Genomic DNA, 25164 nt, shown 5'->3' with positions numbered 1-25164 from the left:
CGTTCTCGTTAATTCCGCGGTAGCGGCGGAAGCTGCGGCGTCGCGGTAGGCATTCTGTGGAATTTTAAAAAGCTTGAATTTGTCATTAATTTGGTCCGATTGAAACATTCCGTCCTTGCGTGCGTCGAGATGCGAGAAGAAGGAAGAGGCTTTGTCGAATAAAGGAAGCCACGCACCACCTACGGAGTTGGTTCGCTCGCCACCCGAATATCTGGCCTATTCCCAAGCAACTTCTGTACCTGTGTTCGTATAACTGGGGCCGTGGCATAACCACTCGAGAGCAGAAGAGAGAGGAAGAGAAAGAGAACGACGAACCCGCGCCGTTAATTAGGGAAGGATCGAGCGGGGTGTTTATTTTTCAGCAATTAAAAAATCGAACGTTTCTCTCCTTTCCTTCTCCTTCTTTTCCTCGTCTCATCTCGTCTCATCGCGTCGCGTCTCGTCTCGTCGACTCGTCTGGCCTCCTCCTCGTCGTCGTCGTCGTCGTCGTCGTCTCATTGAGTCGAGTGGATGCCGCGACCCCGGCTGATCATCAGAAAGAAGCATAATGCAGCTTCGGGAAATAAAAGGAATGAAGAAAAGAAGAAAGAAGGGAATAAAAGGAATGTATATTTTATGTATTCATGGAGCGCGGTATAATATCATCATCATCGTCGTCATCATCATTATCATTATCATCGTCCGCCGTTGCGGGGTTACACACCTGACTTAATTAGTCCCACTATATATATCGAGAGGCGACATCATAGAGTCGCGTTCTCCGACGATTCTGTCACTTTAACGCTCCGCAACCCGCGCGGTCGAATGATCTTTTGAAAATTTAAAACCTTCCGACTAATGAGCCGGGAACGATGAAACCGACCAGCCAACCGACTGACCGACTGGACCTGCTCAGGCACACCGGACTGAGGAAAAACGAAAGATAAGTTTGGTTAAGTTATGTCAGGTTAGTTACACTCCTGATCCACCCTGCATCCACGACAAGTAACCTTGCGTATATACGCCTCTCTGTTTTATATAAGGGAGAGCTAGACGGACTTTCCACTGTGGTGAAAATTGTTCGCAATCGGAATGAAAGTTGGATTCGTTATAGGGTATCCCATGCGAATAAGAGCTTTCGGATTTTGTTTTCTAGTTCTAGCCTCCCGGTAACGAATTCATTCAAATATCAGCAATATCTGATGATCGATGAACCGTAAAATAAGTTACATCATGTTTGAAGAATATTCCTAATGTCACTGATATTCTTTGTCAAGCTGAAAAATTAAGTCGTCAGAAGAAAATTAGGCTTAAGCTAGCAGCCAGAGTTAGCAGCCAAACGTGTTAAACTTTTTGGAGATATAAAATATTCAGTTCAATTTTATCCACATAATTCTATTTATTTAACAAAATTTTGATTTTTTCACTTCGTTACCTTATGCGAATGAATATTAGAAAGTTTGGCTGTTACTTCTGGCTGCCAGGTTCAGCCTCGGAGAAAAAAAACGGGTAAATATGAAATGTTGCACATTTTGTCCATATATCAAAGTTGATTCATCCTAGGAATCCGTTGAACTGCCAAATAGCGATCTTGACGGATAATTCGTATCTCTGTTTTTAGTACAGATTACGGTTCCCATATTTCAGTTCGCGCGTTCGCTGCCACATCGTTCGGCCGCATAAGGAAGGTCTCTTCACCTCCCAAAGTCCTTATGACCGTGCGTAAGCGAGGGTCTGCGAAGCGAGAATGGTATAAAATTGTTGCGCTGACAGACCGTAGCTGCCTACGGTAATAACACTGCGTGGTGTCGTTGAGGAAAAATAAACGGGAAATTTTTACGAGGGCATCAGAGAGTAAATGACTCGCCCCTTTTAATATTTTGATCACCGGCGCCAGCTGGAGGGATCGGAGCGTAAAAGGTGCACGAAGAGTGGGAGACACGACGAACAGGGTTCGAGGATACGGACACAAAGTTTGTTGCCGTTCGACAGTATCCAGTTAGCTGTCGAGAGTCTGGAGCCGCGCGTTCTTCTTTTAATCATTGCCCAAACTTTCGTAAAAACAAACCATATTCACCCGGCTGTAGGCGGTTTGTTTTCACGACCATTTCCCTCCCCGCCTCGGCCGTCTAGATACGGTTTACTACGCACGACGGTACGTGGAGTCAGTCAACGTTAAAAAACTCCAGGGCAACGTGTCTGCTGCTCTCCGCGCGTTGTGCCGTATAACCGTAACCCCGTCCGATGTATACACGGATGCAAGGAAACGCCGGGCAGTAAGCATCATCCGACTTCCGCACCTGCTATGCGCGCTCCTACGATATAATGTATTTTTAATTTAGACTGCGGAAAAGCGTGCACCTACACCATGTGAATGAAACTACAGTGACGTACGTTCGATGCCAACCGTCGCATGCGTGGTGAAAGAAATTTCTGTGTTCATCTAATTACACCGAATCCTGTAGCGATCGATACTCTCTTTGATATCAAACTCGACGTTGGTCGGTGCTAATTGATGGAAACCGAGCAACGCCGGGAAGGGTGTTACTATCCTGGACTATCGCGATTTTCTATCTCAGAAAGTGTTGTACCACGATAGTTCGTAAGGGAAGACTTCAAAACCATCATAGTAATTTGTTCTGTTGCGAATTCACACATTTGTGCGGTGCTGATTGACAGAGCAAAGCATTTTACTAGTCGGAGAAACCAAGGTTTTGGAAAAAGATAACAAGTTTTCAAGTGTTATTCCGTGTCAATTAACTCCGAAGAACGTTGGATCTGTGAGTACGGAATACGGGAAATTTTGAATTCAAAACAGCCTCTCTCGCGGTTAAATTTTCATCCCATAGATGATTCGAGTACAAGTCACTTTTTTTTTGCGGGATGCTAGCGTAAGAGATCTGAAATGTAGTCAGCGGTTGGTCCCATTTCTCCCAACAACAGTATTTTTATTTACAATTTATCTTGTAACTGTGTATGGAGTGGCATCTTACAATTCCCACGAAGGACTAATCATCAATCGTAATAAAAATTCGTTATCGTAAAACTTGTCAGTTGGTTAAAAGTGCCTCTCTCCCTTTCAAGCGCATACATCTAGACAAGTACCGTTATGACAGCATCATTATCGGCGAGCAATGTGAAACTGGCGAAATAAACGAATAAAAAAAAGGCAAGTCTCTTAAACATGTCAACCGTAACATCGCCGAGTCAACGGGTCTAGTTAACGATTCCTGACAGCGACTGTCAGTACAGAATTAAAAGCGAAGTTGTAACAGCTACCGATCTATCTATCACCCGACTTATCTATTGTTGAGCAATTTCATTGTGTGAATCCTGTTCACAAAAATCACTACTAAAGAGAACAAAGGATGGTACTTTGAGTGAAGCGTGACTTGGCGATAATAGCGATTGATATTTCTGCCGCTGACAAAGAAAAACGCTTTTCATAATTGATTCGATGCAAACGATAGATTTTCGCGACACTCCGAATGGTGTGACTACGGAAGGCCAGCCAGGTGGAGTTCGGCACGAACTCCAAACGGATGTCAGATTTCGTTCAGTCGTACGGTTTTCTTCGCGCTGCATGTTGTACTTTCTTATACACCGATTGGCTGATAATTTTGGTCTTCAAATCGAATCCTAAACTTTCTATACATAGGTATACCAAACAAGCTGTAACGGAGAATCGAGCCCAGGTTTTCCCTTCGGCAGCATCGATCAAACGTTCCTTAGCGAGCTAATGGGATTCCAATAGACATAACATAAATATACTCGGTCGTTAAAATCGTGTGCCAATTACGCCGAAAATATTCATCGTTATACTATCTATACGTTGACGGGATAGACGGCGGTTTTACTTTCGATCCCCGATGGATTATTCGCGAGAGGGGACCAGCGCCGTAGCGACGTGCGTGACCAAATGGGCTAAGCCCAAATATGGAGATAACTTTTATAATAATACCGGCAACTAAACTGGCGCCGTACCAGACGCCTTTATGCTCACTCCGGCCGATTGACTCGGCTTTGATGTGGCGTATATAACCTGGCCTCTTGTGCCGGACCTGAACCTGGATCTGGACCCGGAGCCAGGCTCGTCCCATGTCGACCGGCACTTGCTCGGAGATTATCGACGAGCACTTAGCCCTATCTACAAAGGCTAATGTAGCCGACGTATATAAAAATATATTCAGTATCACCGACCCGGCTGCTTCGCTAGTTGGTTAGCTGGTCGGTTCGTTGGTCGGTTGGTAGTAGGTAGGTAAGTAGACCCTTTAGGCGTTTGTGACTTCTTAATCTTCAGCAGTTGCTTCCGTGCCAAGTGATTGTGCCCCCAGATATAGAGAGAGAAATTCTTTTTACCGTGAAATAAGCGTGTGTTTCCAAACGGGATCCCAGCTCGTTTTCATTCCTCACATTTTGAGGTCGCGGCGATGGAGCACGGAAGAGTTTCGGTAATGATTTCTATTTAGGTTTCGAAGGATTTTTCAAGAGTCGTTACGAATCCTTGGGGGTAATTAAGAAAATAACGTTAGCTTCGAACTGCTGCGTAAAGGTGCGATGCTAATTGATTAAAAAAGTTGGCCGCGGCGACGTGAACAGATCGTTAAAGGAAATGCTCAGCAAAAGTGGTATCTTTGGAAAACAACGAAACCCGATACTGATATACTCAACGGTAAGAAATGATCTGAAATGTTTTGAAAACCAAAATATCTATTTCTCAATGTTCCAGTGTGTGTCAATTTTGTGATCTCACTCAGTTTTTGTTTTAAAACGTTTTAGGCGATTCTCCATTCTTTAATAACACGTGAATTGTGTAACAATAATTACCAAGCACCGCTGAAATTAATTTCTCAATCTCAAAAAATGGAACGTTAAGATGAGAATACTTCCGACGTTTCGGCAAATTGCTGTTTAATTTTTGTAATTTTTTTCTTCCCTAGAAGTGACGACTACCGACTTCAGGGAACTTAACTGAGCCCATTCGTTCCCAACGAGTGATGCAGAGAGGCTGTGAAGAGTCACACATACCGCATTCTTACATTTCAGCTTCCAAAGGTCAAAAACCGACTTTATTATCCCGATTGGACGTTGAAACAATGTCAAGTTCCTCAACGATGACGCCGTGCAGCGGCGTTAGTTTCATTCCTGATTGCCCGATAGAATAGGGAGCTGGATCAGCGTTCCCCAGGAACAAATACTGGGTGGGTAACAACCCACGCTATACGGAGGATGATGGTTACTAATACTTGAAACTGTAACCCGAACTGATGGCTTACGAGTGAGGGAGCACCGTTAATTGACTTTTTAAATTGCTTCTGTTCGAGGATATACGGGGTGGAAGGGGGACGACTGAGTTAACCTACATTAGTATTTATAGAAAAATGAACGTAAGGTTGGGATACCATGGATAAGATTCTATTTGAGAAGAATCTTTCCTAGACTATTAATCATTCCCATGGCTTTGCATTTGTCTCTCGCTCCCCTCTCTCGCTTTGCATTTCTCTCGCTCCGCGTGCCCGTCACTTTTTCTAATCTAGAACGTTTCACAGCCCGTTCAACTCTCCGACTCCTGTCTCCGGATTTATAGTTCCTTCGACAAATTGACCGGAGGGTAAACCATACGTCAAGCCATTCGCAAGGTTAGTTCCGCTTCCATTCTACCCTCGGGCATGACATTCTCCACGCTAGTTGGGGTTTGCCAGGTGTCTCGACGACGACAAAAGACGTTCGGCTATTTGACGTTGGTACCGCACTGCCGTAACTTAGGAGAGAAATGGGTGTAATGTACACGTATTGTCAGTGCCGATATTCAGGCCAGGACCTTGAAGGCTCGGAAGAAAAAACAGCTAGGGAAATTTTTCATCGTTAGATACATAAACTGAAAATTACCCCTAAATTGACCTACGTACTTGAAGCGATCCCTCGATCGGATGAAATTTTCTGAAATCTTCCCATCTGTTTTGGATACTCTTATTTCCGACCCTTCTGGAGAATCCTTCAAAAATACACAATTTGGAGATGAAAAATTCATACTGACAAAACGCATCGAGAAAATTACCAATGATATTGAACAAAAGTTGATTTTACCAAATTTTCTCTTCGTCTAAACACATGTATGCTTTAATTTTTGTCACGGTTCAGAGACAGATTCGAAACAATGAAATCAAACGCAGAGTGGTTTGACTTACATGGCCTCGTTATGGCACGCCGTCGTTCGACTGTAACAGCGTTACATTTTTGAACTTTTTATCACCCGTGTCCTTGGCTTTGTTATACTTTCATGCCACCTGAAGGAGAAAGTGCAGATACCTAACTGTGGCAATTATGTAATTGTCTTCGGCATGTCGTGCTGAGCCTGCCAATTATCGTTGAAAAAAAAATCACTTACCGAGCACAGAATTGACAAAAAACAAAAGAGTAAAGCCACATACACGCCTGGTATTGAATAATACCCATAAAATCTTGACTCTTTAGATTTCGATGCTCGAGCGCGCGCGCACACTTTAAAAATTGAAACTTTACTCACAATTAGTACCCATGGTAAATTCATTTCGACTTTTTAACCTTTAGCACGTTGCACACCGCGGCTGGAATCCTGGTGAATGAATAGAACGAGCCCAGTTTGGTCAGGAATTTCTGCCCATTCGATTCAAGTTTCAACCGACTACTCTACTTTGGGACCTATTCAAGGTCTAAGAATCCGCCATTCGGATGCGTAGGTATGTATAATACAAAGACGCGCGCCTGTGTGCGTATATTTATATACAAAGAGATGAAACTCGCTGTGAGCAAAGAACCAGTCCCTGGCTGTCAAAGAATTTTCTCGCACCTTTTCACTGTATTCCGAATCACGGTTTGCCATTCGCCAGGGTGTCGAGGTGTCACGGAGATACGGAAAATAACGTCCCTAAACGACGCGACCCGACTGTACGAAAGGTCGGGAGTTTGACGCGGTTGGGGAGAAGGGAAAAGGGCGGACAACGCCGCCGACAAAGAAGGAGCGGGCACCGGAATCAGCGACAAAGCCAGTTATTCTCGTTCTCTCTTCTAGCATCGGACAATCTCTAAATGGTGTAAAATTTGGGTAAACACGTCCGGCCTCCGCAGTGGTTGTCCTGGCGATTGCGCAATTTTCACAAGCACGATTGCACGCCGAGCATAACGTGGTAGGCACAGGTATAGCCGCGGTTCCACAAACACGCAAGAATTCCAAATTTTCTCACCACGTTCATCGTGTTTCAAACGCAACATCGTAGAAATTTCAACAACTAGGTTTCTGAGATCAATTCATATTTTAGTTTTCATTTTCATTTTTTTCCTCGCATTGGAAGCAATTTTTTCGAAAAACCGAACTTGGTTGACGTTCCTTAGATTTTTCCTTTTCAAGTCGTTCGTTTACGTCAGGCTGAACACGTTTTCAGCGATAGCAAAATGCAGCAGCATTTCACCGCTCGATTCAAAGTTTCAGGTTTTGCTTTTTAACGTATACACGCCGAAAAGTTCAAAGGAACCTGCACCACCGAATCCGATCCTTACTCCGGAAGATTACTATCTTCGTCTAAAGATCTCTCGGTGGTTAGGCGTTATATAACTATACCGAAGGTCTGGACGCCGCACAGACTAGGTAGATACGTACTTTTGTATCCACTTCCAGGTTGCGGAGTCAGCTTTCCTCTCGCATTGTAAGGTTTTTTTTATTTTTTTTTTCTTACCTCATGAACCTGAAACTCGCGGTCTCGATTACGTTCGGGGAAAACGTGTCGATTCATTCATTACATATCCTGGAATTAAAAAACAACCGAATTATACTTTTCTGCTCAAAACTTTCTTCGACCATTTTTATTTTTTTATTTTTTTTTTTGTCATTGTGTAGGATCAGGAGATGATAAAAGAATTTGTGGATTGACACGATATCACTCTTTTCAGCTAAATTTCCATTTTCAAAGCTAAACTGATAACTGTGAAAACGGTTACATGAACGAGAATATTTCGAACGAGATATGATGTCCCCGAAGTTTTAAAGCGATCATTGACTCCGTCTTCGCGTTTGTTAATACAACAAACATTCGATTACGACGATTGGGATTATCATCGTTGGATTATTTTTTTGCTAATATACGATTACGGGCAAATTTTTTGTGCAGAACGGATGTATACAGTAACCACGTTGTCTGTTGTTATAATTGAGAGGGTGTCAGCTATTTACGTAGCTGCAGCAGCGCAACGCTAGTAGAGTAACGAGAGACAATGGCGAACGAAATTAGTTAATTAATTGTAATTACGAAGCTGGGGCGGCGAACAGCGAAGCATCGCAAGATAGTTCCGACAGAGTTTTACGCGGGGTTCTCCGATCGATGAGATAGGTACTCAACTGTACAGAAGGGATGGTTCGTCGTCTGCGCTACACACACCTTGGCGGAATTGAATTCACCAGTCCCAATTTATCCCGAGATAAAAGCGAGCCGTGAGTGTTTCTTAGGAGACTTCGGGCGCCGAAAACGATCTACGGATAACTGGCTAGCTATCTTTTGTTTCGTATAATCTCTATCCGGGTTCACATCTCGACGAACTGACGTTAGTCTATTCACGGCGAATGAAGAACTGTGTTTCCTCAAAGGGAGCTTCGCTGGGGACCTATAAGAGTTCGTTTTCATCTTCGGTACAAATTCAATGTGCAAAGAGATTACGAAGATCGTTTACTGCAGCGAAACAAGATTATCCGGACAAGATACAGGAGAATTTGAAAAGTTGAACAGTCAGTTATCATCGCGTTACGGTGTTTCCTCGTACTAAACACGAGCGAGTGAGCCTGATATACGTTTTTGACCATTGCCGATGGTTCCGTAAATACTGTATGAGAAAACCTCCGAAATTTCAATCAGAGGTTTAGAGATTTATAGATAATTTTCAGTGCCCACTCAAAGAGCCCCTCTTTACGTACAGGGTAAGCTTCATTAAATTAAGTGGATTAGGGGAGAAAGTGCTTTTTCATTATTCTTGACGCTCCGCCTACTGCGGTCACCGTTGCTGTTGGTGGGAGAGCAAAATGATCACGCGCCATGGGCTAGGCATAGAATTAGGAAGGAAATTTGTGATTCCCGACTGAAACCAACATTGTTCTATCTCTGGATATCGAAAAATATAAATATTAGCAGAACTACACGAAAAAACCGCGTGAATGACGATATTTTTGTGGATAAAATCTCAAAATGAAGATGATGATTGATAGGCATCAACTTCGGTCTAAAATTTGGCACCTGGTGCACGACGCGATCGTTTTTCAGGACAGCATCGTAACACCTGTATAACCAACTGCGCCGAGAGGGGTCGTGAAATAATAATGTAAAAGCACTCGCTTCTAATTCAACTTGCCTGTTCGAGGCCTCGCCCTGACGATGAAAAACGTGGCTTTGAATGATCACTGGAACGCATTTGCTGTTCCGTATCGGTATCGGCTCATGTGGTCTGAAAGTAACCTAAAAATTACGATCGAATTCGCAATTAAACACAGGTATCGAGGAGCATGAATTTCGAATTTCACATTGCAATAAAGTCGGAAAAAATGTAAGAGAAATGAAAAACATCGCCAACGTTAACAATAACAATAACGACGAAAAGCCGTTTGATCGATGCCCTCGTCGCTGAGAAGAACGTGATGATCGTTAAACTTTACGACGAGCAACGACAGTCGATTGTTTGTCCGCGTTTTCCCCCTCTTCTCCTTCCTCCTCCTCCTCCACCTCTTTCGCCACTTCTTATTCGCCTCTTTTTTCTTTTCCTCTCCTCTCATTTCAGTCATTTCTCTTTCTGGTTGTGTTTTAAATTCAGCGTCCCAGGCACCAGCCAGCGATGGAAGGTTGGTTGGTATAAAGTTATAGGTAGGACGGTAAAGCCTGTGCGCGTATAAAACCGTTGGCGTAAAATTCGTTGAATAGAAAGCTTGAAGCTCGAAGAGGTTGGTGGTTTGCCTTGCCTTGCGGCTCGGAACTCGGAGTTGGTTAGGTGGTGCCCGCCTGCCCACCTCGGCGTGCGTCGTTACGTTCGCAATTCAAAGACCTAGGTATGCGATGCAATGCAGCAGCAGCAGCAGCAGCAGCAGCGAGACGGTGCGCCAATCGGCATATCGTCGCGTTCGCTCACTCGCTCGTTCGCCAAAGGGAACGAACGAAGGACGACGACGACGACGACATGCATTTTGAACAGGGACCCACAAGACCCCTACCATCCGTGCTGGATGTTTGTAAAGGATCTTCTTCTTCGGATAGGTATATCCGCGGCGCGTGTTTGCGTTTGATTCGTGCCTTCATCGTCCTCGGCGCATACACGCTTTACGTTGCCTTCGTTGTGCCTACGTCGCCGTCTATAACATCATCTCCCCGAGGAGCGGCAAGCTCAACGATCGGGCTCGTCGTCGGTTGCTTGCATCGGTATATATAAGGAAACCTCAAGATTCAAAAGAGATTTCTCTCTCAGCTCCCCTCATCCTCATCCTCATCCTTACCCTCATCCGCTTCTGCCACGGTATTCACCCGGTTCTCTATTTGAATTTCGTGTATACCCCGGGTGTAGGTACGGAGCTTGCTATAACCTACCTTTGCACTTTCGAGAAAGTCAAATATTTGATATCCGAAACTGTGCAGTACAGAAGAGCCCGTCTCCATTCCGTTTTAAGGAACGGCAATTGGCCCGATAGAATTCGCCGGCAAGGAAAATCACGCCCCACTCTTAGGGCCCGATTAGACGTATAATGAATACGGCGCAGCTTTTCGAATGCTCGGCCGACCGTGGATCGACGGTTCAGGTGAGGCTGGTTTGGATCGTCGGCATGTTTTTAGGGTTGGGGTTAGGGTTACGTTAAGTTTTTGACGACGGATCCCGACCAACTTTGAATCCCCGAATATCCCGGGGATTGGCCGACGGCGACGCGCGGGTCAAATTTCGTGGGAAGAGGACGAGCGTCGCTCTTCCTCCTCTTCGACATCGATGCTGCCTCGTTCGGAGCTTTATGGCGACATTCGTTGCATAAGAGCGAGCGCGACGCATCGCCCTCTTCCTCTCCGTTGCTTCTTGATCCGCCCAGGGAACAAGAGTTGTCTACTTGTTCCGGGCGTGTCACTTCTTTCTTCTTTTTCTTCCTTTCTTTCCCTTGTCACTTGTTTTTTCCTTCTCCTGGACACGCGGACAACCATTTTCGGGAAGTGGGCGTAACTTCCCGGTTTTTTTTCCACGGTATTGTTCTCTATTTCCAACCATTTCTCTCTCTCTCTCTCTCTCTCTCTCTCTCTCTCTCTCTCTCTCTCTCTGCTTATGCGTATAAGGTACTCACATGTGCATACATGTCCACACAGTATACCCACTACGTTGCGATATTATATCTATACGGCTGAAGTGGATTACGAGGTGTACCTAGGTAAGTTTGTAGGTTACGTAATACGGGTGTGCTGTGCGTGTGCAACGGCGATGTGAACGTATATCCTACAAGTGAATCTCCTTTAAGTAACGCCCATAACTAGCCATAGCCGAGAGGCTTCGGGGTTACGTTACCGGCGGCATACATCCTGGACATTGTTGCTCGCGCTCGGAGCCCCTTTTGATTGTCAGAAATTTACGACCTCTACACAATATTTTCTCTTTCTTCCTCCTCTTATTTATTTCTTTCTTTTTTCCTCATTCCTCTTCTTTTTCTTTCTTGTCTCTCATTTTTTATTATCCCCCAAAGGAACGGGAACCGATTCCTCCTACGTTCACCGTCGGGGGAATCTTCCCGTACACAAGTAAAATTCAATGGGATCCCCCCCCCCCCCAACACTTGCACTTCCTATTGTACTTTATACATACGATCTCAGCGTCGGCGAGGACTTGATAACAGTTTACGGAGACTCGGTGCAACCCGAGGCACAATGCACGCCGCGAAAGACGCCATTTTACGAACGATCGGATTGAGAATCAGTGCGAATGCATCCTACTGCTCGAACACCCACGCTTCGTACTTTTTTATTTTCAACTTCGTTAGAGAGAGAGAGAGAGAGAGAGAAAGAGAAGAAAGAAGGAAACGTTACGACTTTTTTCAATGATCGTTGTGTAAATCAAACGCAATCAGGGTACACGTACTCAGCAATGTACGGATATAATCCGCGTCCTTATATGTATATACGCTTTTGATGATAACGAATAAAATTGTAATGTGAGAAAATATTGGAGAGATGATAATCCGGAAATATCGCGAATATGCGGTCGTTACTTTTCACCAAGCACCGCACCGAAATAATACATGTGTCCACATACGTTTCGGCCACCCACTTGATCGACCCGTTCCTGGATACCTATAATCGTTCACCGAATTATTTTGATCGACTTTACGCAAAGGTCAAGTTGCAAATTCCAGGGAAATATCTACGAAATAATTGAATTTTATTTGGCATCTTAAATTACCTCAAGTGTACCCAGTTATCTTCTATTGATTCTCAAAAGTTCGACAAATGAGTGCAGTCATCGGTTGACGACCGGAAATGGCACAAATGCTTGATATTGTACGAAGAACACCTTCGGCAACCTGTACGGTTTCTCATAATGGTCTCGATTCAATTCGTCTAAATCAGTCAAGTAATTTGTCCGGAGTCGGTTCGGGCTTCGAAATGACAAAACGTCGGTACTTCCCAACCATACAAAGAAGAAGATTAATTTTTCTTATAACTTCTTTCCAACGTGTTCAGCGACCACAGGCTTAGATGTATTCAGATAAAATATTAAAAAATAGTAATGGATGTACGAGTAATCTTTGTATAAATCCGTCCTGATTGTTGTTTCAGCAATATTTAATCAATTCGTTTCGTCATCTTTATTCGCGATCTTATCCACAACGAGCAGAAATATAAATGAGAGAATTAATTGGGTAATGCATGCTTAATGCCAAGTGTCGCTCGACGCGGATGCCTTACGGAAATTTTTAAACTTCCAGGAAACCAATCGACTCAAAGTGCCCGCGCCGCGCCGCGCCTTTCGCAAATTCGGCAAAGTTATATGTACAACATTCCGCGAGTCTATTATATTTATGCGAAGGGGCAAGCAGCAGCAGCAGCAGTGGTGATATATGGTGTACGATCATCTCAGCCGACGTCTTCTCTATTTAATATTTGATACCTCTCAAGCGGCTGTGAAAGGCATTACCTAGAATTCATTAATATTCGGAACGTATATTCAGACATCATGAAAATATTACGTGTAATCGTTATGCATAAAAACAAACATATCGTGTCCGAATCTTTGATCGTTTCCAAGATTCGTGTATTTTCTTGGAGAAACTGACGGAACAGAGTCAAAGTTTATACAAACATCATCGTGGGAACACGTATATTTCCGAAAAACAGTTTGCTTATGTTAATTGTGCCGTTTATTCACGAGTCGAAGTCTCTTTGTACAACTTTGTAATATGAAAAAAAAGTACCTCCTCGATGAATATTCTTGCAAGTGAAAGAAAATATCATTGTTGAAATTCATTAAATTACCCACCCGAGAAAAATCCCGGACTCGAAATAGAATTTTCTGGTACTCCGGAGTATTTGAGACATTGTAGAATAATATATGATAATTTCCGCACTGATCACGTATAAAAAATCTCAAGTAAACTATTGTTCTATAAATAATCTACATAGTTCGCTCCCTTTCACTCCGATTCAAATGAATATTGAATTCTCGTATACATTAAACAGAATAATCGCGAGCAATCAGACTCTTGATGGACGAATAAATAATTTGTTTTCATTAAATCGACGTATTTTCCCCCTCTTACCAAAGAGTTAACCTACGGATTAATAATCCCACCGCCATTCATTTCTATTACACACTGTGCGCAACGAAGCGTACACGGCTAAACTCTTCTTGAATAAAAATCCGCTACCTACGCAAACTTCTTCGGCATCAAAGGAAAGCTAAGAACCGCTGATTCGAACTTTATTTGTTTATTTTTTTTTTTCTGTTTTTTTGTTTTTTGTTTTCTCCTCCCATACGTTCTAACGTTTTCTTCTTTTACTCCGGCACTGTGTTATACAATGTGCGGACTCTGTTTATGATCCGCATCGCTATGCATGACTCAAAATCCTGTTCTCCGGTGCTCGCCAGTTTCACGGGCATGCCCCCCTCCCCTTATATTATTATATACGTGCGGAGCATAAATACACGAATCAGCCGACATAGCAACGCTGGTTGATAAGAAATATATTTGATCCGGCTGAGACTGTAGGTTATTTTCGAGGCTACGGCATCAGCATCAGCAGCGAACGAAATTGATCAAAGGGTACCTTTGAACTTTGCCTGTGTGTGTGTGTGTGTGTGTGTGCGCGCGTGTGTGTGCATACGCATACGCTGTTTTCGCTCACCTTCTTTTCACCGTTTTCCCCCAGATTTTTTTTCTTCCTTATTATTTATCTATTTATTTTCTTACGCGCGGTACATCTTCACCTTCACTCTGTACGCAATGATACGTTGCATGTATTCCTGTATATGTATATATATACATTCAAGGTTCGTCTCTCGGATCACCGACGAAGGTTGGTTCCAACTCCGCTTATGCAGTGCGACAAGAGTTAGTCGGGAAACCTGCGTACTTTTCGGATGCTACACATACTTCGCGCTTTCACTTTGTCGTCCGAGATGCTGCTGCTGCCGCTTGCTGGATTGACATTCTGGCATCTGGCTTAGCGCCGAGTACTGCAGTTATTTTTCAAAGCTAATTAGTTTCTCTGTTTCCCTTTCCCCTCTGTTTCGTCGCCCGTTTGCGGCGCTGCTTTGTAGTTTCCTTCTCTCTTTCCTCCTCTCGTTTTGATCCCTGTCTCTTTCGCATATTCGCCGCATAGCTTTGCCCCACCCCCCCCCTGCATTGCAGTGCGGATCCTTCACGTTTCGCAAACGTCACATGTCGGATCGCCCGTGGGTTGGACATTTACACGCGATGCCTTGTGTACGCAACGTTGTTGACCAAAGAAATCAAACGCTTCGAAACCATAAACTAATTACACACGTAACGATAGAACGGAATCGGAGTGAAAATTTTCTCCTCTAGGCGGCTGCGGGATTATTTTATTTACCACTTACACGCGTACCTTTCGGACGATTAGTTTTTTTTACACATATTACGAGGGATTGGACCGAGAGATGAAACGATGGATTTTATACGCATGGCGAGACCAGCGAACCTGACATGCTAATAATTTTAATATATAACCGCAAACAAGCTGCCTGCGCGCAGTCGGGCGGCGTAATTTAACAAAACTAGCGTTAATTCCAGTAACCGTGAATATACATTACCCACATATCCAGTATTCGTTGAACGAAATTCACGCGCGTATATGAATATAAACCGCATCGCGTTTGCCGCAGCCACGGTCTTCTTTCTATCTATAAATTCTTGCTTGCATCACGGCTACGCTACAGCTGACCGGACAGGCAGCGGCATCGTCTGTCTACATCTACACTCCGCATACGTGGGTATAACCCACCTGATGACCACCGCAAATCATCAACGCCGTTGACGGACACCCGCGAGCGAATTGTGCGGACCCGTTAACCGCCAAGTTAAAACAAACATTTCAAACGTGACGTAGGTACACCATGCGTATTACACAGTTATAATAGTTTCACGTTTTCTACAGGATATGTAATACATTCAAAGACTTTGCCCTGTACAACGAGCGAGTTGACGACAGCGAGATTGAGCCGCGATGCGACGAGAAAGGTTGAATCGATGAGGTTTACTCGTAACGTTTAGATTTCTGTATGCGACACAAAGACGTTCAATGCGTGCGATGCGTTGTAATACGGAAGAATATGAATAGATGAAAACCACGCGGTTGTGTACACAAATATTACCGAGACTTGTTATGCGTCATTCGTTAGAGGCAAAGAGATACGCCTGCATATACACGCATAATAGTATAATATTACCGATCGTCCGCCTCGGTACCGATTTCAAGCAAACTTGTCAGATATTGTAACGTGATTTGACACATGGACAGGCATGCGGCGTCCGTACCTACCTGCCTTTATACGGGCATATAAATACACGCCCTGGGTAGAAACGTACCTATACGCAGCCGGCTTATACACGGGGTGTCACATTTCGATCTGTCGATGGGCGAGTGCTGCCTTTCAAAAACGACTCACAATCAGCCAAATATCAATGTCAGACTGTCAAACGCGAGTGCCAATTTTCCCGACTTTTATACGGTCACCTGTTCACATGACAAAACTATCTATAAACTCAAAGCCGAAAATGGAAACGAGTGACCAAAGAACTTCTTGGAATTGGATTCGATGGGTATCTGCGTTTAATCATCCGTCGTTTTGTTTTCTTTTCATGTGTTTTTTTTTTTCATTTATCTTTATCGATTTTCATTTACCTCGTATTTTCTCTCGAGGCCATAAAATCTCGAGTGGATGTCTAGAGCGAAGCCGAACCCGTTGATGTCCCACGAAGAGCGGCGTCCTACCGATGAGGAAACCATATTGCGACGTCTTTCCAGGCGCATGTACAACGCAGGAGTAAAATCGCAACTTTATTGGCTAGTCGTCGCCGTGCGGAAAGAGGCGAGCATGCATCCCTCCTTACCCGCCGAATGTCGTGAATCTTGTGTCAATGTGTACCTACGCATGGTGGTATGCGTGAAACTTACTCCTTGGCACTCTCGCATGACAGAAGACGACAACTCATGCTCGCTACGATCGGAATGACGAGACTTTACTGCCGCACACGTGGAAACGCGCAAACTTCAACCTCGCACAATTCGCGGATCTTCTCCTATTCGCCGTTGGTTTTTCACTCTTGCGACACGGCGGTGAACTACAAAGTACTTCGGGCATCGTTCGATCAAAAAAAATTTCAACAAAGACTAGATTCGTTGGACATACGGATGAGGAACTTAACGACCGCAAATTTCACCTATTTTAAGAAATCCCGATTGTCGTCGCAGTTTTATTGGATCGTCTACAGCTAACTTGATCGATAAATGAGTTTCTAAGAAATATCATAAAACTCATTTCCGGAGACAATTATACGAGAAATATTCTAACGAACCGTATAAATTTATGCAATCGTTTTACATGCCGAGTTTTGTTTTTCTCCGAAGCGATTCGTTGAGGTTGGACAAACAATATGCTTTAAAAATGCTGTTAAAAATAATCGTAATCTCCTTCAAAGTCGTTAACATTTTTTCCTATTTTTATGGGGTATTGTCGTTATAATCAAAGTCCGATCTGTCAATATCAGTGCGATTTTCAATTTCACGATTCATTTTTTCTCTCCGGGTTTATAGGTTTGTTAAAACCTGGCCATACCAGACGTACCAGCCTACGATGGCCGCGTTCGTTCTCTATCGATTCAATCAAATATCTCGTTAAATATTCATTACGCTATTAAAATCTCTTCATTCAACATCTGCGACGACGTTGCCCGCGAGTTTCCAGATTTCCCTAACAATCACGACGAGCGCCTTGCTCAAGATCCAGGTTACGTTACATTATAGTCAGTCAGTTGTTGAGTCAGGTACACGTTATTGTCATCCGCATTGGCGAAGAGGAAGAAGAAGCCGGGACAAGAAACTGCACGGTGTCGTTATTGTCCCAGGGCTGACAATGAGTAAAACAGTCGCAGCAGGGACTAATTGCGCATATCCAATACTCGTACATTGATATATGCTTTGACGTGCACGCGAATGGTAGTTTACCGTGTACGGAGTAGAAGAGGATGAGGACGAAGAGGACACGGGGATCCTATAGTGGTGATCGTTGTAACTCTCACTCCAAGGAATGTTTTATAAATTATCGCATTTTTTTCGTTTCATTTAGTCTTCTCTGTTTTTATGTACCCATCTGCCCCTTCTTCATTTTTTTACAGCCCTCCTCGAGAACTTTATTCTTTATACCTGTCGAGTATGATGGTTCTTTTTTTCTTCTCATTGCGTTCGTGTATTCTTGTTTTCGATTTTTCCTCTTTATTTATTCCTCGCTGCTTCTCCACTCTCTCAGGAGCCTCTTCGAATCAAGGTAATTGTCAATGTCTGTGTAGTTTGTATCACGCGTGTGCGTGCGCGCGCACCCAACGACGACCGCGTTGTAAATCTTGAGCGCGTTTTGAGTAGACTTCCAGGAATCCCCGTGTGTTACACACTGACGGTGATCTTGCACGCGCGACACGCGTGTATGCTTACACGTGTACCCACACATATCTCTATGGACAAACTCTTTTATTATACATATTATACATACTTGAAAGAAATCCACCGTGGGTTTTTTCAACACACTTACCTCAAGTCCAGTTTCTGTACAATCAGGACTGTTGCAAACATTCATTCTTTACACTCCCTCAATTTTTTCTAGCACAGTAAAAAAAATCAATTTTTTATTTCTCTATAGGTTTTTTTCCATACCTGTTTTTCAAATGTATCCCGGAGTGTTTTTCCAATCCCTTGGCCGAGAGAGGTTAGAGAAGTGAGAAAGAAATGATTTTGTTACAGTTGCTAGAAAATCCTACAGTAAAATCGCTGTTTAAATGTTGTTGGTGATGTAAGAAAATCCGGTACAATAAACCATTTGATTTGATTACAGTTGCCGATACACCATTTTACAGTTATTGCATCGTCAAGTCTGTACGATTAATCAACTACATTTTTTCAGCTTAAGCAGACCTCAACGTGAATTTTTTATAGCACCAATATAAAATTATTGCAATAGTTACAGAAAAATATAGTACTAGATTATCTGTTTACCGCTAGAAGACTCATCTTTTACTAATACCCAAAAGTATATTACGCGTTCACGATAAAAATCGATAGTATACAAAGACTGTACAGTAATGACGTATCTACGGTGAATTTCTGTCGGGGCGCGCATTGAAAAACACGCACACAATTTTATTACACGTGGTTATTTATACACATTCAGAGTTACAATACACAAATAATGCGTATAATAACGACGACGACGGATGCAGACAAAGCGCGATGTAGGGCTCGGGGCGCAAATTAAAAACCCGCCCTCTTCTCCAAATTCACTTCTCAGCTGCTCTCTCTTCCGCCTCTCACGCAGGAGCGAATCAACCTCCAGAAAAGCCCGCGCATTGTTCTCAACTCCAGCGATACAATTGTCATCGTCTCGTATCGCGCTCTAAGTCTCTCCTCCGTGAAAGGGCGCAACGCGTATAGATCATTAAGGGAAAACCCCTCGGCGGCCGCCGGCCGACTATCGCCTCGTATCTCGGGTCAAAATATGGCCTTGCGAATAATACTCTGTCAAGATCGTCGTGCGATACGTTCGGTGCCACTGTCCACCGCTGTCCCGGTTCCTCCTCGTGTGCGCGCACACACACGCAAAAACGGGGAAAGAGAGCGAGATAGCGACAGATAGACCTGCACGGAGACAGTATACTACCCAAGTGAATACGCCTCGTAGATCCTAGATTCCAGATAGACGACGCATCCCCTCAAACCCTGTGACCGGAATGATTTACAACGACTATCGCGTGTCGAGACGTCGGTGTGGATGCGATACGCGGGCGTCCAGACTAGTGTGGAAGCCCAGAGCTACGGTAAAAAGCCTGCAGATTTCAATCTATTTCAGTTTTGCCCAGAAGAAGAGATGGAAATGTTTTTCAACCATCCCGCTGCAATGTGGTTCTTGTTTTCGCCCGCGTCTTTTCGCTGATCCATCTCCGTATATCACACGTCTGTGCGTTTGCCCCCTTCTCTCTCTGTCTCTCCCTTCTCTGCAAGAAATAACGCGCGTGTAAATTGTCAATTTCATACCTACTGCGATATTTTCACAGAATTTTGAACATCGCCGCATGCTTTTCCCATAGTTATACTCGTGCAACGTATACTCGTAACAACTTTCCGTCGGTGTATGACTAATTTTAAGTACACCTTTCCAAAAGTAGCTATGCACGTATGTACATCGTATACCTTCTAATGTATCGATGCTTAGACATTGAGTCACTGTGCCCCTTAGAATTTCACATTCCCTAAAAGGCTAAGGACGAGCTCCGATTAGCAAGTTACCCGAATGTGGGCGGAAACACGATTCATACTTGAGCAATGACTCGATAATTCTATTCGCGAAAATACATTGGAAACCACGAGTGCAACGTCGATCTTTATTCAGCGGTCGGGTTGTAAAATGAAATAGTTCGCAGTAATCGGCAAGGAGACACACAAGTTTAATACATTAGCCTACTGCTGACAAACGATAAAATTTCGTTGCATTCCAATCACGGTTCGTTCGTTGTTCATTCGAGTCCGAGGAAGTGAGAAGTGGGTTATACCCGTAACGTCGTCGTCAGCGTCTCTGTGTATTCACGGTTTTACGAATCGACGGTAAGTAAATACTTAGGAATAATAATAGCCCGCATCGCCACACCACCACCGGTGAAATAATCACCCCCGGAAAAGTTAATCAGACATTACGAAGAATTCTCCTTTCATGAGAGCTGCGTGCCCGGAATGAAGATTGACAAAAGTTATTCACACACAATTTTTGTCTCTTACGGTGGTTCTTGACTTGACGCGATCATGAGAGGCCTGGATCTGCCTTGCGCATGTTATTCCCGTCACGTATTACACCAGTGTGGAAAATGATATTTTAACGTTTCCCAGAGTTAAAATGTATTTCCCCGCGGTATTACTCTTTCACTACTTTTTTTTCCTCGCCTTTTTCTTCTTCAAACTACCGACTTAAGCCTCAAAATTTCCTCGAGACGTTTTCAAGTTTCAACAGCGACTAACACATATCTAAAACGAGATTCTAGATTCAGACACTCAACGTCAATCAAGATGATCCCATAAGCAACGAAATTTCAGTTTATTTATTTTACTCAAGTAAAAATATTTTTTCCTTGAGCTTTTATAACTCATACGTACTTTCCGCAGTGATGATTTTATCTTAAAAATTCTTATGGGTAACTTGGTAAAACCTACCCTTCATTTAATTCCATTCAATAACATTGAACGAAAACATTGTATGTACGTTACAAGAAAACTTTCGCTGATTCGACACTTCTTTATTTCAAAATCAAACGAACAATGATTAGTATAAAACGGTAACCAAAAACAGTAGTTTAAATAGTAGAATACTTTTCAAGTGCACAAACAACGAGCAGGGTAATTGACTATTAGATGTTGAGTCAGTGTGACTTATACATTTTTACACCGCTACGGGTTATTGAATAACAAATTAGCTTCACGTGGTATTCAAGAGCCGCCTGGGTTTCGGACCCTCTTAATGCTTTTTCGGATTTCTAATTCTAATACTCTGATCGCGCGAGCTATCTTTTAAAAATATAATAAATGAGGTTGAAGTTCACAAGGTTACTATAACGATGCATTTTTAGGAAAACCCGTTATTTCGTAACTATCATAGAATGATAATCTGGATCTCCTTAATCCTGTAATACAACATTACATTACTCATTTTTCGCAAACTCAACTCTCTGTTAAATTTATTCTAAAGTTCTAAAATAGTAACTCTTTAATTTTAAAAAAGTTTTGTAACGATAACGGATATCAACTGCCACTTTACTTTAAGAAACACTGTCGAAATTGGAGATAAATGTACCCACTATATACATTTCTGCTATATTGGAATAGTTCTAAGTGATTGAATTTCGACTCCTAGTATTCGAAATCGTATATCGTAGTGTATACCAATTAATTACGGGTGTCACGTACACAATGCGACATAAATACTTTTTTCACCCCATGTTAAATTGCCGCGAACAACGTTAATCGTGCATCATCATATTTCCTCCATCTTCCGTCCCCGTCGCACATTCTCGAAATCCACATAACGATTTCAAACGTTCGGCATTATATAATCGACTTGAAAGAATGACCGAATCTCGACATCGTGGATCTTACGGTGAATTAACTTTTCTCAAGTACTCATCGTTGAAAAAAATCATTCCCCCAACACTGGACAGCTTCGCTGCAGAAAGAAGTTTCGGAATAATTTCTACCGATCGAATATGAAGTGGTTTCGGGAAATACATGTTTCCGTTTTCGGCACGTGAGCCGGTCAAGAATCCGAGAATGTAGAGAGGGTTGGGGGGCAGAGGTAGAAGGTTTCGGTATGCTAAATAGCGAGTTACGGTACCTACAACACACAATACAAGGCACTGCAATGTTTTCCGAATGAACCGGGGGGTAAACAGGCGAGTTGCAAAACACACATGACGTACCGTACGCACGCAAGCAGAGGTGTGTGGAGTTTTGAATGAGTGAGCTTACAGGGTGTAGATACATGTACACAGATGCACACAATGCGTGGTAGAGAACTTATCGCATCGCGAGTGTTTGAGGACGAAAAATATTTGTCTAAAAACTTAAGATCAAACATTTTAAGCGGCGTAAGTAGTGTGAATAGGCTTCAAACTCTTCCTCCTTCTTCTTCTTCTCCTCCTCCTCCTCTTCTTTTACTTCTTATTTCTTTCCCGGGTGTCATCTCTACACGCCGCGGTTCAAACTGTACGAAACCGGGCAAAACGTAAGTTCAACTATAGGCGAGTACCTAAGTCTTGTTTACGTACGCTCTGCGGCTAAAAGCCGGGCGCAGGTACCAAACTCTTCTCAGTTCTCTCTCTGCGACGGCCGGCGGAAAGGTTAATTAACCTCAGGTATATTTGGCCGAGTCGGGTACCAGCCTCGCATCTCCTCTCCTCTCTTCTCCTGTTCTCTTCTCCCGCCGATCGCGTTGCCCGCACTGCCTTTCTCGGGCGCTTCGACGAAAAACCGAAAATTTACCGTACCTACACTTTAATTCCCCGAAAGAATTCACGCCGCGTACTCCAATGTTTTTCAATAACATCCCAACGACCGGCGCCGCATCCTGCGCCTACAATTACAGAATTCTCGACTATGTACGGTACAACAACTCGAATGGTTGCACCGTGAAGATGATTTATATACGCCAATACGATGAACGTATTATTCGTAAGAATGTTCTGAATACCCTAGTTTTTTGTCGGTTTGCCGAATTTAGAATTTATCGAATTTATACCGCGGTTGGCGTTTTTCTGAGAAGAGAAGAAGGCGGGATAGAAGATAAACTGCGACGTGTAGCGACTTTCTATTAGCTTTGTGAAATGTGTAAACTGTAGATGGGTACATGAATTGAATAACGTTATCGTTTCACGATGTAACTCGATTCCAACGGAGGACGAAACTTATGAATTTGAACAAGAATTGATTCGATTATCACTTGTTCGGACAGGAGAGAAACGGCCGTTCGTCAAGACGTCGCGATCACACCGATACTCCGTCCGAGTTCCAGGTTTTAAAATTCCAACGACGATTTTTTACCAACGACGACGGAACTTCCGATCCAATCTGGTACCGAAAAAGCGCTTAATTCTCCAAACAAACGTTGCGACGAGAGAGAGAAGGAGGGATAGAAGAGCAACTGCACCAACGGTGTTTGTTTATCCGTTTCATTCATTCGTGCATTTTCACCTAATTTGTATACAGATTAGAATAACCTAGTTGATTTTTCGGTTTTCGAACCGAAGCCGGAAGTGGCTGAGGCATTAATGAACATCACAGCCGACCGAATGCTTTAATCTTTTTCCCTACTCTCTCGGCTCCTCGATTGGGTGGCCGTTTTAAACCACAATAAACAGACAGGGAAGAAACTCTCTTTGTTTATACGCCTCGTCGTCTCCTCTTCACCGGGTTGGTTGAGCAACATCTCTGAACTCGGCCGAAAGGCCCGCCGCCCGCGAGTCGACGATCTTTACACAAGTAAGTGTAAGTACAGGGCGGTATGCATTACAATAGGTATCCGAGGATCGGGAGGATCCAGAGGCTCTCGCTTACCTGCGGTGCGTGATCCTTCCGGTCCGACGTTCTCAATTATCAATCAAAATCCTCTCGGTTGTTTCACGCAACTAGTCACTCTTGCATAGGTACGAATCTCTCGACACCGGCTCGGTATTGAAACACACTCGTTATTAAACAGTTCCACAATTTATCCGCAGCGTTGTTCTATCGTTCATCGATAAGAGACAAAGAAAAGAGATAACGGAGCGCGGATTGTTTTGTTAAATCATTTCTCCTCGCGGTCGATAAGGGTGCTCGCGACTTAATCCAACCGCCATTTTAGCATCTCTGTATTCAAAGAAAACAAGACGGCATCCGGTGGAAGAAAAGCCGCGCGATTTAAGTTAGTTAAGTAAGTTAGCAACAATCGACGGCGAGTCCCGAAGAACCGAGCAGGAAAGTACAAAGTCGGCCCGAAGTTCGCCGGTCACATCCGACGTATCGCAACTACACACACAGATACTCCGGTTTGACGTGATTTTAAATTTTTACACGATAAAAACCAATTGGAAACACACACCCACGAAACACACTCCCGGTCTCACCTCCTTCCGTCACTGTTGATCCGTCGTTCGATTACTCGTTATCCGTTTGATCCGCTTTCCTCGATTTCTTCGACGCGAACAGGTACGTACTTCCGCTTGTTCCCACGGTTTGACGATTCGACATTCACGTCGCACAACCACAGAGAACAGTTTGTTCGTATCGCGAGGATGTACGTTTTTATCCTATCTTCCGTTTCTCGCTGCGGCAACGATAGTTACTATTCGTAAAAGGCTTCGGTCTGAACCGGGGCGGGTACTTGCGACTGTGCCGCGAATGTGACACTGCAGATTCGAACGAACGATTCTGCGACTCGTTTATTTCTACGGCAAGGAAAGGGTTCCGTTGTTCTCGAACTCCTTTTATCGGGCATCTAGTTCGATTTCGGTAGTTCCGGATAATCGAATCGCCTAGTGCCGACCTGCACTGCTCAACGACGAGCTTCCAACTGAAGTGAAGTGAACAGGCGCTGAATCCGAAGCCGACCCCAGACCTGCCAGGCGGGTTTCTACGGACGGAAACCTCACGTACCGCTACACGGCGGCGTTACACTAGCGCCACCATTGGCGGACGGTTAGAATTGACCCGTACCTCTTCGGTTCGTTCATCCTGCGGGGTGAATTCCGTACCGCCGAGGTTAAGCCTTCGTTTCAGCTCGGAGCAGATCAGCTGCGTCCTTGTTGCAAATGCCCCGTGTTTTTCGAAAACGGTGTGCGGCGCTGGTTTTCGAACCACAGGCCGGATTATTTGAAACGTCATTGATTTCTTTCGTCCACTCAAGTGTAAT

General features: G+C 43.7%; 1 protein-coding gene across 12 annotated transcripts in view; it reads right to left on the bottom strand.

Annotated features, from left to right (window-relative positions):
* The window catches only part of Eph (Eph receptor tyrosine kinase), a 167863-nt gene extending 143013 nt beyond the window's left edge, over nucleotides 1–24850 (bottom strand). For 8 of the 12 annotated variants that reach the window (XM_069136936.1, XM_069136939.1, XM_069136937.1 and 5 more), the window contains exon 1: nucleotides 23832–24849. The gene's annotated coding sequence lies outside the window, so the exon portion shown is untranslated. Of the gene's footprint in view, nucleotides 1–23831 lie in introns of all 12 variants that reach the window. The other 4 variants (XM_046630811.2, XM_046630818.2, XM_046630820.2 and 1 more) reach the window with 2 other exon arrangements.
* Nucleotides 24851–25164: the final 314 nt, after the last annotated feature.

The sequence above is a fragment of the Neodiprion pinetum genome, chromosome 6 (assembly GCF_021155775.2).
Source record: "Neodiprion pinetum isolate iyNeoPine1 chromosome 6, iyNeoPine1.2, whole genome shotgun sequence".
NCBI classification, from domain to species: Eukaryota; Metazoa; Arthropoda; class Insecta; order Hymenoptera; family Diprionidae; genus Neodiprion; species Neodiprion pinetum.
This window is presented reverse-complemented; position numbering and strand designations above follow the sequence as displayed.